Raw genomic sequence first — 15,365 nt, forward strand, 5'->3', positions numbered from 1 at the left:
GACTCTGTCTCAAAAAAAAGAAAAATAAAATAAACTACCTGTATTCCCTTATTTCACCTAAGAGCCTAGTACAAAGGAAACCTTCTGCTGAATCAGTATTTTTTCATTTATGGTATGTGTGCTTAAAATAATCTTGCAGAAGCACTGTTTTTTGTTTGCCTCATTTGCTTAAAATCTATATTTTCTTTCTTTTTTTTTTTTTTTGTAGAGACAGAGTTTCACTTTATCGCCCTCTGTAGAGTGCTGTGGCGTCACACAGCTCACAGCAACCTCCAACTCCTTGGCCTAGGCGATTCTCCTGCCTCAGCCTCCCGAGCACCTGGGACTACAGGCGCCCGCCACAACGCCCGGCTATTTTTTTGTTGTTGTTGCAGTTTGGCCGGGGCCGGGTTTGAACCTGCCACCCTTGGTATATGGGGCCAGCACCCTGCTCACTGAGCCATAGGTGCCGCCCAAAAATCTATATTTTCTTATTAAGGTTAAATTTAAATTCTTTATTCTGGCCTACAGGACCCTCTATTGTTTCATCATAATTGAAATATTTATTGTGCTCCCTGTTATGTTTGGATACAGAGTACATGGTTGGCACGAATGGCCTTTTTAAACCCTTTTTTTCCTCTTTATAAAGAAGTACATACTTTTTTTTAATAAGTACATAAATTTCTCGCTTGCTTTCCTCCAAACACAAGTGGTTTTTTTGTTGTTTTGCATCTTGTCTTTCAAAGTTTTCCTCATTCTTTAAGACCTAGTTTTGTTCTGCCTTGTTTACAAAGTTCTTCTGATTATGATAGCCAGAAATATTTTTTCCCTCTTCCCCAGACTCATGTAGCAATTCATCTTTGGTGTCTCCTAATTCTTTACATACTGTAGTTCACATAGATGATGATAATATTCATTTAGTATATTGGAGTACACTAGATGGGATTTGGATCCTAGGAGGTAGCTCCTTATGGCTGCTTGAATGTACCATAGCAAAAATGAAACACATAATTTCTTGTACTGGCTATAATTTGCTAAGAAATGTAAACTTTTGGGCGGCGCCTGTGGCTCAGTTGGTAAGGCGCCGGCCCCATATACTGAGGGTGGCGGGTTCAAACCCGGCCCCGGCCAAACTGCAACCAAAAAAATAGCTGGGCGTTGTGGCGGGCGCCTGTAGTCTCAGCTACTCGGGAGGCTGAGGCAAGAGAATCGCTTAAGCCCAGGAGCTGGAGGTTGCTGTGAGCTGTGTGAGGCCACGGCACTCTACTGAGGGCCATAAAGTGAGACTCTGTCTCTACAAAAAAAAAAAGAAATGTAAACTTTTTTTTATTTTTATTTTTATTTTTTGAGACAGAGTCTCACTTTATCGCCTCACTGGATAGAGTGCAGTGGTGTCACACAGCTCACAGCAACTTCCAGTTCCTGTGCTTGGGCGATTCTCTTGCCCTCAGCCTCCCAAGTAGCCCTGCTATTTTTTGTTGCAGTTTGGTTGGGCCGGTTCGAACTCGCCATCCTCTGTATATGGGGCCAGTGCCCAACCCACTGAGACACATGCGCTGCCCAAGAAATGTAAATTTGTCTCAGAGTATACTATATGTATGGCAACACAGTACAGCAAAAAAAGCTGATATTTTGAAATTAAGGCCTCATTTGTGTCCTTGCCTTCCTGCTCACCATGTGGCCTTGGATAGATCACTTAACCTTTCTGAGCTTTTAGTTTCCGATTTAAGTGGAAATAATTGTGCTTGCAAGGTTTGTGAAGATCAGAGACAAAGGGCCTAATATGATTATGCACTCAATAAATGATTGCTTTCGTTGTGCTTGTACAACTTTTCCTCTGTATCTGTGGACGATTGGCTCCGACTTCCCTCAAATACGAGTGCATATACCTAAGTACATCCCCCTGTATAATTCTCTCTAGATTACTTATAATACCTAACAAAGTGTAAATACTGTGCAAATAGTTACTTTGTATTATTTAGGAAATAATGACAAAAAAGTTCATATGTGTTCAGTACAGTTTTTTTTCTGAGTATTTTTGATCCAAGGTTGTTGGAATCAGCAAATGAGGAACACTCAGGTATGGAGTGCTGGCTATATTTCCCTTCAGCTTTGCCCTTTGGTAATGTGTCATGATTGTGGTTGTATCTCTTTAACAGATCCAGATACTAAACTTCCATTCCACAAAGAGACTTTTAATCTCCTTGAAGGTATATTTCTTATTCCAACTGCATTGGCTGTGACACTTTTAATCTAAGACAAAACAATGTTTAGCTTTTTTCCATTGTTTATTGAGGGCTTCCTTGCATTAACTGAAGTGTAAATCTCTAAGCTTGTTCTGAATTAAGGGGTACTTGTTTTCTTTTCTTAAGACAGTCATTTAAATAACATTGTTCTGGCACCATATGTAATACAAAGGTTATTCCATGCTGGCTCTCCTAAATTCTAGAATTCTTCTGTTCTACCACACTCCAGTTTTTATCACAGTGATTTCTAGAGTGGGAGCCTGTGATTTTCCAGATCTTCCTAACAATCCAAAATGAACACCTGCACTTTGAGTCTGCAAAATAGATTTTACTACCAGCTTTTTTTGTTTTTAGATAACCATTCCTATTTTGCTTAATTTATGTGGCAGTGATAAACTATTTTATTGATAAGGCCTCTCTCACTTTTTTCTGCATACTTTAAAATAACTTATTTAATCAGATAACTGTAAATGAGTTGCAGTAAATGAACCCTATAAAGTGAGGTTGTCTTTGTTTTTTGTTTTTTGTTTTTCAGTCTCAATTTTTATTACTCAAAAAAAACCCTTCATTTTCTTATTTAGCTTTCTGACTCTGTGCTTGTGCCTTCAACACTTTCACAACGATTTTCTGCTCCTCAATAAGGAAAGCACGCTTGATCCTGTCACGAACACATTTAGCACACATGGAACCACCATAGGCCCTGCTGACATGTTTTTTTGTTTTAGACAACCTCATAAGAACTTTAGGTCTCACAGCACGAACCCCTCGAAGTCTGCCTGGGCACACGCCACATGCAGATTTTGGTGCTTTCCCAACCTTCTTGGTATAAAGGTAAACAATTCTGTTACCAGGGGTGCGGGACAGCCTGGTTTTGTTAGAGGCCGTATTGTAGGAAAGCCTAGACGGTATGTCAACCGCTGCACCATTTTGAGTGCCTCTAGACAGCGTCCCCGGAAGACGAGGTTGTCTTTGTTATTTATCCATTCCCAACTGGTTTGTAATATCCAGCTTTATCTTAGTGAAACCTTTTCTGTTCCACATTGGTCCATGAACATGTGTACTCAATTTCCATCTCTAAACTTACTTATGCTGTTTGTTTTTCTTCACATACCTTTCTTCTTCTTCCCTCTTTCTTCCTCCTCCCTTCTCCCTCTTCCCTCCACCCTCGTCCTCTTTTCTCCTCCTCCTTCTCTTTTCTTTTCTTTTTTTTTTTTGTAGAGACAGAGTCTCACTGTACCGCCCTCGGTAGAGTGCCGTGGCGTCACACGGCTCACAGCAATCTCTAACTCTTGGGCTTACGCGATTCTCTTGCCTCAGCCTCCCGAGTAGCTGGGACTACAGGCGCCTGCCACAATGCCCGGCTATTTTTTTTTTTTTCTCCTTCTCTTTTCTTTCTTCATGGCTTAAAACACAAATTTATTATCTTACAGTTCTAAAGATCAGAAGTCTTAGATGGGCCTCACTGGACTAAAATTAAGGGGTGGTCCACAGGGCTACATCTACACTCACTGTGGAGACTCCAGGAGAGGATTTCTTTCATTGGCTCTTTTTATATTCTAGGAACTGCCTGCATTCTTTGGCTTATGGGCACCTTACATCTTGAAAGCCAGCAAGGGCCAATTGGATCTTTTTTTTTTTTTAATTTCAGATTGATATGAGGATTACAAACCATTAGGTTGTATCATTTACACATGAAAGGCTAAAGTCAGAGTTATAGCTGTATCCTCCACCCAGGGAGTGTGCCATTTAGCCATGCATTGTGTACATTGAGTAGAAGCTACTGAGCCCCCTCTCCCCTTCTTGAATTTGAGATTTTCTCTCCTATGGGTATGTGATTATTAATTTACTAGTTTCAAATTGGTACTGAGTGCATATGATGCTTGTCTTTCCAGTCTTGCGATACTTAGGAGAATGTTCCTAAGTATCCTAAGAACTCCATATCCATGGAGTTACATGGGTGTTACAAAGGATTTAACATCTCCATCCTTTTATGGCTGAATAGTATTCCGTGGTGTATATATACTACAATTTATTAATCCTTTCATGTGTTGATAGGCAGTTGGGTTATTTCCACATCTTTGCAATTGTGAACCGAGCATCTATGAACATTCTAGTGTAAACTCATACCCTTACTCTTTGCATTTGGTAACTTGAATCCTCATCTATAGTTCTTTTCTTGAAACCTCAGCTATTTCATCCTATGTTTTTTATTCTCATCACATTTACTCTGTATTATTTAAGGTTTCTAACACCTTTTATTGACAATGTTTGGTGTGGTGGTTTTTAATGTGATCTGTGTATGCATATGTTTGTTCCTTAGCTAGATTGTAAGCTCCTTAAATGTAGTTACATGTGGCATCAAATAATGAATCAATTTAGTGGGTACTTAGGTTGATTTAGGAGATTTTGAATAATTTTAGATTTAAGGCAAGCTAGGCTTATATGTTCTTTAAACTGTTTATAAATTTTGCTATTAAGTCTGTGTAGCAGTTAAACACCATTATCATTTTAAAATCATATATAATTAATGACCAGTCTTTATGTAAAGAATAGCACATTATACATGCACTTTATTGATATTTCTAAAACCAGTAAGACTATACATTTATTCTAAGGATTAAATAATATTCTTTATATTTGTCTAGTATAATCCTCGTTTCTTGCCTTTATAAAATAGTAGTGATTTGTTCTTTGATCTCTGAACCAATCATGATACTTTGCTTCCCAATTCTCCCTTTACTTTGTAAACTGATGTGTCCCAACTTGGTTAGTAGGATGGTATGGGAATAAATAATGAGGATATATGTCAGCAAGCAAGGGGTATTTAGAAAAGCTAGTAGAAGGAGAAAGAAGAGTGGGAGAAAATTAATTGAAAGGGTTTAAAATTTGAATCTTAAGTAGTAGTGTGCCAGGGCAGGTGGGTTCTGCCCAGGCCTGCTAAAAAAATAACAAACAACCAGGCATTGTGGGCACCTGTAGTCTCAGCTACGAGGGAGGCTGAGGCAAGAGAATCGCTTGAGCCCAAGAATTTGAGGTTGCTATGAACTATGACGCATTCTGTCTCAATAAAAAAAAAGAAAGAAAAATTGAAGGATTGGGTGGCTCCTGTGGCTCCTTAAAGGAGTAGGGCACTGGCCCTATATGCCAGAGGTGGTGGTGGGTTCAAACCCAGCCCTGGCCAAAGATTGCAAAAAAAAAAAGAAGAAGAAGAATTTCAAACCTGATACACACATATAATCCAGGCCTTAGAAAAAGAAAATGCTTATTTAATTTCTGCTTCACCTGAGCAGATCCACATTACCTCTAAAAAAAAAGAAAAAATGTGACAATGCTAGCTCCTTCTGCCCTGGAAACAATTAGAACATTTTTCTGTGCTCTCTTGGATTTAAAGAAAATCTATCTACTACTTCTATAAAAAAAAAAAAGAAACAAACAAACAAAAATTGAAGGATAACTAGAAATCCAGAACATTTTCCACTGAATACCAGTGTGCCAAGCAGAATTGCTTTATATTCTAATGGTAAGAAAAGCGCATCTATAAATTTTAGACATAATGTAAAATTGGTATCATTGTTGTTATTGCTAGTTAATTTAGAGATTATATGTACATATGTGCCAGGCAATTCTTAAGCAATTTCTTGATCACATGTTTAATCATTTACAATAGGGGACCTAAAAATAAAACATGTTATATGCTAAAAACTCTTGTCAGCAGTCTGAATAAGCCTATGGATTCCTTCGCAGAATGTTTTTTTCCCCCAATGGAAGATTGACATTGTAAAGTCTCCATTGTACATTTCTCTGACAACTGAGAAAATGCTATTTATATAAGACATCACGTTAAAAATACATGGTATTTGTATTTTAATACAACAAAGTCCCAGGATTTCAAATAAGGAAGTTTGATTCCAGAGTATGCACTATGTAATTATGTACTCTACTACAAAGAACTCTAGTGGATGCAGAGTTTGGCAGTATATTTCTCAAAAGTCAAGTATTAATGAATTTCATACACATGGTTTTGCATCCATAGAGGAAGATAATAGTTCTTTCAGCACATGTGCCAATTTCTGAGTCTTCCACTTCAGAATCCTCACTGGCTTCCTCTTCAGAATCAAATTCCTGACTATCTAGTGATTCATGGTTTTTCAGAGGTTCACCACTCAGTCTGTCTATTGCCTCTGCCTTATATTGTACATGTTATGCTACTTCTGCCAGGTCTTTATTCTCCTTTTCCAGGCAGGTGGTTTCATTGTCCTTTTCAATGAAAGAACTTTTATAAAGTTTCTCATTCTCATTAAGTGCTTCATAGAGAGCCTTCCTCTGCCTTTCTGCCACTTTACAATATTGAGAGGATGGATTTTCTTTTCTTTTCTTTTTTTTTTTTTTTTAGAGAAAAGTCTCACTTTGTGCCCTCAGTAGAGTGCTGTGGCATCATCAAAGCTCACAGCAACCTCTAGCTCTTTGGCTTACACAGTTCTCTTGCTTCAGCCTCCCGAGTAGATGGGACCATGGGCACGCACCACAACGCCCGGCTATTTTTTTTGTTGCAGTTTGGCCGGGGCCCGGTTTGAACCCACCACCCTTGGTGTTTGGGGCTGGTGCCCTACTCACTGAGCTACAGATGCTGCCTGAGGATGGATTTTCTTTAACCATAAGATCAAATGCTTCTTGGGTGACTCCTCCAAGATTTTTATTTTCACTATATTCTGGGTCAATAACAACTCCAGAGCTAGAAGTCTTAGATATTATCTGGTAATTCCAGTGTTTCTTTTTTGGTAAGTCCTGGGCCAACTCATTTTCTCTTCCAACAAGAGATCCAGCTACAGAAGTCTGAATCATCTTAAGAGTTCATCTTCAGACAGGACTATTCATTACATTTTCTTTAATTTTTTCTTGTTTCTGCTTCACATTGGGATTCATTACACAGCTCGTGAAATGCAGAAGATTCTTGCCATCTCTCACACTTGGTGGATATGCTCAATCTTTGTAGAGAAGGCAGGGAGCTGCGGCAGCAGCGCCTTGCACAACACCCACAGGCAAACCTACGTTAGTCTCCACAGTACCTACCATGACAGCGCACACAGCTGTAAAACCACCTCAGAATGTTTTTGAAAAAATAAAACAAAATATATAAGATTAGAAATTAAACCAATCATATTGAAATATAGCTATCAAAATATTAAAAATCTAATATAATAATATTAGATTTTAACACGTTAAAATACAAGATTTATCAGCCTAACTAATTTCAAATTATGTGCTAAATGTTATTTTGGGATTGGCACAGCTGTAAAGTACTATAAAATTTTTTGGTTCCTTTTTTTTTTTTGTAGAGACAGAGTCTCACTTTATCACCCTCTATGGAGTGCTGTGACGTCATACAGCTCACAGCATCCTCCAGCTCCTGGGCTTAGGCGATTCTGTTGCCTGTCAGCCTCCCGAGTAGCTGGGACTACAGGCGCCCGCCACAACACCCAGCTATTTTTTTGTTGCAGTTTGGCTGAAGCTGGGTTTTAACCCGCCACCCTCTGTATAGGGGGCTGGCGCCCTACCCACTGAGCCACAGGCACCACCCCAAAATTTTTGGTTTCTATACTAATTTCTAATTGCTATACTGCTGATATTATTAAGGTTTGTTTGCATTCATCATTGAAGAAAAAGCTAAATTTTATTTAGAGCTTAGGAAAAATAAACAATAAATAAATAAAAATTTTCCCCTATCCAAATTTACTAACCCCAGTCCCTTTTTTATAGACCCTAGATTAAGAACACCTGCCTTACAACAACTCTGTGAAAGAGTTTCTATCATTAAACCTGTAAGGTTATCAGGGATTTGAACCCAGTCTGTACTCCAAAGCCCTAGGTTCTTGAACAAGCTAGAATATCCTGAACTGGTATAATGTTTCCCTCAAATTAATTTAACTTTTTCTCTTTAGGAAAACATGTCTTAAACATTTTACCTACTGCTTACATTTTAAAATCAAAGTATAAAATTTTGTTTTGTTTTTTGAGACAGTCTCACCTTGTCGCCCTCAATAGAGTGCAGTGGCGTCATAGCTCACAGCAACCTCAAACTCTTGGGCTCAAACAATTCTCCTAACTCAGCCTCCTAAGTAGCTGGGACTACAGGTGCCCACCACAAACAATGCCTCACTATTTTTATTATTATTATTATTTTAATGCATCAAAGACATTCACACTTATTTTTTTTTTCTTTTCTTTTTTTTTTTTTGTAGAGACAGAGTCTCACTGTACCGCCCTCGGGTAGAGTGCCGTGGCGTCACACAGCTCACAGCAACCTCTAACTTTTGGGCTTACGCGATTCTCTTGCCTCAGCCTCCCATTCACACTTATTTTTTAAAAGCAAATGACATAGACCCAGTATACCAGCTTTAATTTTTAAACCTAAGCTTAACATTACATATTTAAACAACTGTCAAAACTTACGAAGGTGGCAGCATTCATGCACAGCTAGAAAACATTCTTAATTTATAGTAAACCAGAAATGTGTTACCATTAATGTGTTAATATCTTTCACTACTAAATACTGAAAAAATCTGAAATTATTTCTGTAGAAGGTTCATCCTGCAGTGTTAAATTCACAGTAGGCTGATGCTACTTGGCTCACGTTTCAGACACAATGGAAAAGCAGGTCCATGCTAGTGTTAGTGCACACTCTTTTTCTATCTCTACTGAGGAATTAGGACTCACCTGGAGTATGTTTAATAAAAAAGCAAAGTGCATATAGAAATTTGCAACAATTTTAAAGACAAATGGTCCTATTATGTGGTCTCAACAATAAACCCAAAAGTCTATGACAAATATGGCTCCGATGAACAGTTTATAAATACTCAGATTAGGTACAGTGATGCTGTAAAGTCAAGTTTGTTTGAAATCTTCAAAAAAAGTTTCTGTTAATCCTCAAATGGTGCTTGTGCGTTGAGTCACTTGTTATCCAAGCACAGCTGCTCCTTAGCATTTATTGTCAGGGACTTGAACTGGCCATCTTCCTCAACTTCCACTCTTTCTTGACTATTCTCTTTGTAGTGATCTTTCTGCCATTAACTATTTTTGTAGAAGTCGATATAGACTTGAAGTTGTCATCCCACTACCACCAAATGATGTAGAAGAGAATGAAGTAAGCCCCTGGTGATCTAGTGACCCGAATGAAGAAATCCTGTATTAAAAGAAGAAAATCCACTTCTAAAAGGTAGAAATACATTGACGGCAGAGAAAAACGACCCTGCTCCTTGGTTTCCTGCTTCCTCTGAGACCCCTCTGATTCCCAATAAAGTCCTTAAATGGGTCTTCAAAGACGTCAAATTAAAACGGGTCCCTTCCACCAACAAAGTCCCTGAAGACATGGGTTACTGAGTATGAAGCCAAACTCAAATGAATTGTCAAAATGACTTCCACCTCCTCCACCATTTAATCCTTCTTGGCCATATTTGTCATAGATGCCCCACTTTTTAGGATCTGACAGCACCTCATATGCCTCAGCTATTTGTTTGAATTTTCTCTCAGCTTCTTTATTCTCAGGGTTTTTATCTGGGTGCCACTTTAGTGCCAGTTGTTTTTTTTTTTTTTGTAGAGATAGAGTCTCACTTTATGGCCCTCGGTAGAGTGCCGTGGCCTCACACAGCTCACAGCAACCTCCAACTCCTGGGCTTAAGCGATTCTCTTGCCTCAGCCTCCCAAGTAGCTGGGACTACAGGCACCCGCCACAACGCCCGGCTATTTTTTGGTTGCAGTTTGGCCGGGGCCGGGTTTGAACCCGCCACCCTCGGTATATGGGACCGGCACCTTACCGACTGAACCACAGGCGCCGCCCCTTTAGTGCCAGTTTTTAGTACATCTTTTTAATATCCTTGGCTGAGACATGTCTCTGTACGCCTAGAACTTCATAGTAATCCACCATGTTTTAAATAATTGTTGGAACAGGTCTGAGGACGTGGACGGCTGACAGTGGGAAGGAGGGCAGGAGTGGTGGCCCTCCTTGCAGCTCTAGCACAGTTGCACTGGTGCCTGGCTATTTTTAGAGACAGTGTCTGGCTCTTGCTCAAGCTGGTCTCCAAGCCATGATGAGCTCAGGCAATCCACCCACCTCGGCCTCCCAGAGTGCTGGGATTACAGCATAAGCCATCGCCCCTGGCCCTAAAATATTATTTACAACATGATTGCAAGAGGGACTTTACCTAACAATTGCAATCAGTGTAACTGGCTTATTGTACCCTCAATGAATCCCCAACAATAAAAAAAAAAAAAAAAATATATATTATTTACAGTGAGTGTAAAACAGAATTTCATTTCTTTTTTTTTTTTTTTTTTTTTTTTTATTGTTGGGGATTCATTGAGGGTACAATAAGCCAGTTACACTGATTGCAATTGTTAGGTAAAGTCCCTCTTGCAATCATGTCTTGCCCCCATAACAGAATTTCATTTCTATTTTGTAGCGAGTTAAACTTATAGAGAGAGGAAATAAGGAAAAAGGAAAGAATGGCTAGAGCAGATCTCAAACTTTTGATATACTGATCACCTGAAGTGTTTGTTAAAACAAAGTCCTAAGTAACCTCCCAAGCCCAGCATTTCTCATTCTGTAGGTCTGGGGTGTGACCTGAGAATTTGCATTTCTGACATGTTCTGAAGTCATGTTTATGTATCATACTGAGCACTGAATTCTCAGCGAGTCAGAGGTTTGGAGAGAACAAGAGGGTGGGACATAAACCTAAAGAGAAACACTCAGAGTTCCCTCAGAAATTATAGGCTCAGTGCCCATAGCATAATGGTTAGGGTGCCAGCCACATATACCAAGACTGGCAGGTTCAAACTCAGCCCGGGCCAACTAAACAACAATGACAACTGCAACAAAATATAGCTGGATATTGTGGTGGCCACCTGTCATCCCAGCTACTTGGGAGACTGAGGCAAGAGAATCACTTAAGCCCAAGAGTTTGAGGTTGCCGTGAGCTGTGATGCCACAGCACTCCACTGAGGGTGACATAGTGAGACTCTGTCTCAAAAAAAAGAAAAAAATTATAACCTCCTCCTTCCTAGGGTATGGAGGACTTTGAAAAGTTTTTGGTTTTGTCTTTTGAAATGGAAAAGAGCCAATTATTTGTACCTTTGTAGAATATTCAAATTGCCATTCCATAAATTATAACATTAAAATATTTAATAACTTGAATAAAAAGACACTTATGTTCTGGTGACCCTAAAATGTAAATGTTATGGCATTGTGAATAGAAAGTTTAAATTTTAAAATGTTTGGTTTTATCTTTGTTATCACTTATTTAAGAATGGCCTGTTCCAATAGCAGAATCAAGAGCGTGTTTTGTTGAACCAACTTTGTAACCCTGGGATAAAACCAACTTGATTGTGGTATATGATTTTTTTTTGATGTATTGTTGAATTCTGTTTGCTAGGATCTTATTGAATATTTTTGCATTGATATTCATTATGATATCGGTCTGTAGTTTTCTTTCTTTGTTGGGTCCTTTCCTGGTTTGGGGATTAAGGTGATATTTGCTTAATAGAATGTGTTGGGAAGGATTCTTTCTTTTTCTATGTTTTGGAAAAGGTTATGTAATATAGGTACTAGTTCCTCTTTGAAGGTTAGGTAGAATTCTGATGTGAAGCCATCTGGTCCCAGACTTCTTTGGGGGGAGATTTCGTATTTCTATTTCAGTGCTTGATATAGGTCTATTCAAATTTTCTAATTCTTTCCGGTTGAATCTAGGAAGATGGTGTGCTTCTAGGTATTGGTCCATTTCCTCCAGATTATTATTATTTCTGAGAATAGAGTTTTTTGTAGTAACCATTGAGGATTTTTTTTAAATTTCTGTGGTATGTTATTTCTCCCTTACCGTTTCTGATTGACATTATTAGAGATTTTACTTTTCTGTTTTTTCTTAGGTTAGCCAAAGGTTTATCAATTTTATTAATCTTTTAAGAGAACCAACTTTTCGTTTCGTTGATCTTCTGAATGATTCTTTTGTTTTCAATTTCATTTAGTTCTGCTCTAATTCTGGTTACTTGTTCTTCTGGGTTTGGGGTTGGATTGTTCTTCCTTTTTCAGTTGGCTTGAGATGACCCATTAGGTTGTTGACTTCCTTTCTTTCTCTTTCTTTTCGTCTTTTTTTTTTTTTTAAGAAACACATAGGGGTTTATTTTTATTTGTTTCAAAGCAGAAGTAGCTTTTTTCCTCTTTTTATATAAGTAACATACTCGTGGTTAAGTGAGTCAAATATTACATAACTTTATAAATTGGAAAGGAGAAATCACCCATAACCCTATTCCTCAGAGATAACTGCAATCAAAATATTCTTTCTGAGTTCTGCTGTACACAAACATGTACATAGTATGTTTCAGTGGGGCCTTCGGGGGACCACTTGGATGGACCTTAAATTGAAATTGGACAAACAGAACAGTGGATGGTTCCATCCTGGGATTTGGGGCAAGTAGCTTGTGAAATATTCATCACCATACTGCACATATTAGGTTGAACCATATGAAAGTACTGAGATTCAGCTGTTTTTGATCTACAAATTCAGTGATTTCATGTAGTTCAGTCTAATGCATGCAAAGCCTAGAATGTCATAACTGATACAGGCCTAGAGGCTTTTAAGTACATTTCATTATGTGGAAGAAAAAAAGGATCAGAAAGAAGTGTCCAGTGTAAGATCATAGGGCACATTGGTGGTAGAATTGGGATTACTTCTCTTTCCACTGAATCATGTACCTGCCTTTCATACTCTTCTTCTTTTAAAATAACAATCTCAAAAAAGAAAAAAAAAAAAAGAAAAGGAAAGGGGATAATTGCAGAAAAATATAGCTCAAATAGATTACATCAAGTGGACCTGGGGAAAGGGGTGAGGAAGTAAAAAGGGAAAGCAAAATTATAAGGCCTTCCTCCTAGAGCTGGGAGTGGTGGCTTGTGATCATAGTACTCTGGATGACAGATGCAGGAGGATTGCTTGAGGCCAAGAGTTTGAGACCAGCCTGGGCTACATGGAAAGACACCCTGACTTCCCCACCTCCCCCTGCAAAAAATTAAAAAATTAGCTAGATGTGGTGGGATATGTGTGTATTTGAGAGGCTGGGCCAGGCTTGTTTAAGCCCAGAAGTTCATGGTTACAGTAAGCTATCATCACACCACTGCGCGCCAGCCTGGATGACATAGCCAGACCCTTTCTCTTTAGTTAAAAAAAAAAAACTTCTCAGGTGATGTTCCTGGTCAGTCTAACAGAGATTTACAAAAAAATTAGGAAATCAAGGATTCACATACATTGTGTTATCTCCCTGCTTTTTATTCAGCCCTAGTGACTAATGACACTGTTTTATAGGCTGTTTGCCTATAAGGAGACTGTGCACAGTGGCTCACACCTATAATCCTAGCACTCTGGGAGGCCAAGGCAGATGTAAGATAGAGATAATTACTGCATTTGCTGAAGTTAAAAATTTATAATTGCTTTTGATGGCTAAATATTTTTAATGTAGTAACAGTATAGAAAATGTTAGGCCAGGGTGTGACAATGGCTCACGCCTGTAATCCTAGCACTCTGGAAGGCCTAGGTGGGTGGATTGACATGTCTGTAGTCCCAGCCACTCGGGAGGCTGAGACAAGAGAATCACTTGAACCCAAGAGTTTGAGGTTGCTGTGGGCTACAATGATGCCACAGCGCTCTACCCAGAGCAACAGAGTAAGACTCAGTCTCAAAAAAATAAAAAATAAAATTTGATTTGCCTTAATACTGATTGAATATGCTGCCATAGCTAGCTATATATACTATTTTCTATTGAGATAAAAAAATTATGTGGGTAGAAAGTTTCTAGTTATTCTACTTATATTTTGTTGCCAAAAATTATGTCCATTTCCCAAAGATATACAAATATATTTACAAAATTACTTCCATTGTGGCAAAAAATATACACTAACAACATCTCAACTTGTCTATTTATGCAAAAATTGTACATTAAAACCCAGTCATACCGTAAGTACTCTGGGGGTTACACAGTATGAATATACTTAATGTATTATACACATAAAAATGGTTATTAAAGTGGGGTGGCGCCTGTGGCTCAGTGAGTAGGGCGTCAGTCCCATATACCGAGGGTGGTGGGTTCAAACCCAGCCCCGGCTGAACTGCAACCAAAAAATAGCCAGACGTTGTGGCGGGCGCCTGTAGTCCCAGCTGCTCGGAAGGCTGAGGCAGGAGAATCGAGGAAGCCCAGGAGCTAGAGGTTGCTGTGAGTCCTGTCACATCATGGCACTCTACTGAAGGCGGTAAGGTGAGACTCTGTCTCTACAAAAAAAAAAGAATTAAAAATGGTTGAAGTGATAAATTTTATGTTACATATATTTTATCACGGTAAACTTCAAAACAGGCTTGGTGCCCGTAGCTCAGTGGTTAGGGCACCGGCCACATACACTGAGGGAGGTTGGTTCAAACCCAGCCCAGGTCTGCTAAACAACAATGAAAACTGCAACAAAAAAATAGCCGGGCACTATGGCGGGCGCCTATAGTCCCAGCTTCTTGGGAGGCTGAAGCAAGAGAATCGCTTAAGCTCAAGAGTTTGAGGTTGCTGTGAGCTGTGATGCTGCCTCACTCTACCAAGGGTAACATAATGAGACTCTGTCTCAAAAAAAATACACTTCAAAACAAAACAACGAACAGGGCAGTTTTGGATAACCATAAGACAAAATGTGGGCCCAGACAGCTTAGCTAAAGTGAGTCAGAGGATCAGAAAGCTAAACAAATGCTCCTAATTCTACCTTGATCCTGTGAAACCCGACTGAATTTAAAGCTGAATAAATCACAATTTTTGACATGTTGCCATGGATTCTGCTCAATTTTTTTCTTTTTAATTGAAAAGCTTTAATTGGTAATTAGAGAAATGCAAATCGAAAAAAAAAAAAGCAAAAGTTTTAATTGGAACACGATTGAAATTCATGTAGTTCCACAAGGACTGCAGACCATACCCACCTGTGGTGCTGTGACTATGTAGTCTTTCCCAGTGAACATCATTAGGCTAGTAGTTCTGACAGAGGCCCCTTATCCAATTAAGTGAAAAGTGCACAGTAAGTAACAAGCTTTAATTAGCATTTTTCATGTGTATAAAGTTTAATGGGGGGAGGGG

The 15,365-nt window shown here is 38.9% G+C and overlaps 1 protein-coding gene and 2 pseudogenes across 2 annotated transcripts in view; 1 reads left to right on the forward strand and 2 right to left on the reverse strand.

Annotated features, from left to right (window-relative positions):
- MARCHF5 (membrane associated ring-CH-type finger 5) overlaps window positions 1–15,365 on the forward strand; it is a 72,864-nt gene that overhangs the window by 9,999 nt on the left and 47,500 nt on the right. The gene's annotated exons all lie outside the window — the stretch shown is intronic.
- LOC128580624 (60S ribosomal protein L34-like) lies at window positions 2,766–3,151 on the reverse strand (annotated as a pseudogene). Its single transcript, XR_008378707.1, has one exon. The product of XR_008378707.1 is annotated as a 60S ribosomal protein L34-like (transcript).
- On the reverse strand, window positions 6,121–7,148 carry LOC128580621 (geminin-like; annotated as a pseudogene).

This window comes from Nycticebus coucang, chromosome 3, assembly GCF_027406575.1.
Source record: "Nycticebus coucang isolate mNycCou1 chromosome 3, mNycCou1.pri, whole genome shotgun sequence".
NCBI classification, from domain to species: domain Eukaryota; kingdom Metazoa; phylum Chordata; class Mammalia; order Primates; family Lorisidae; genus Nycticebus; species Nycticebus coucang.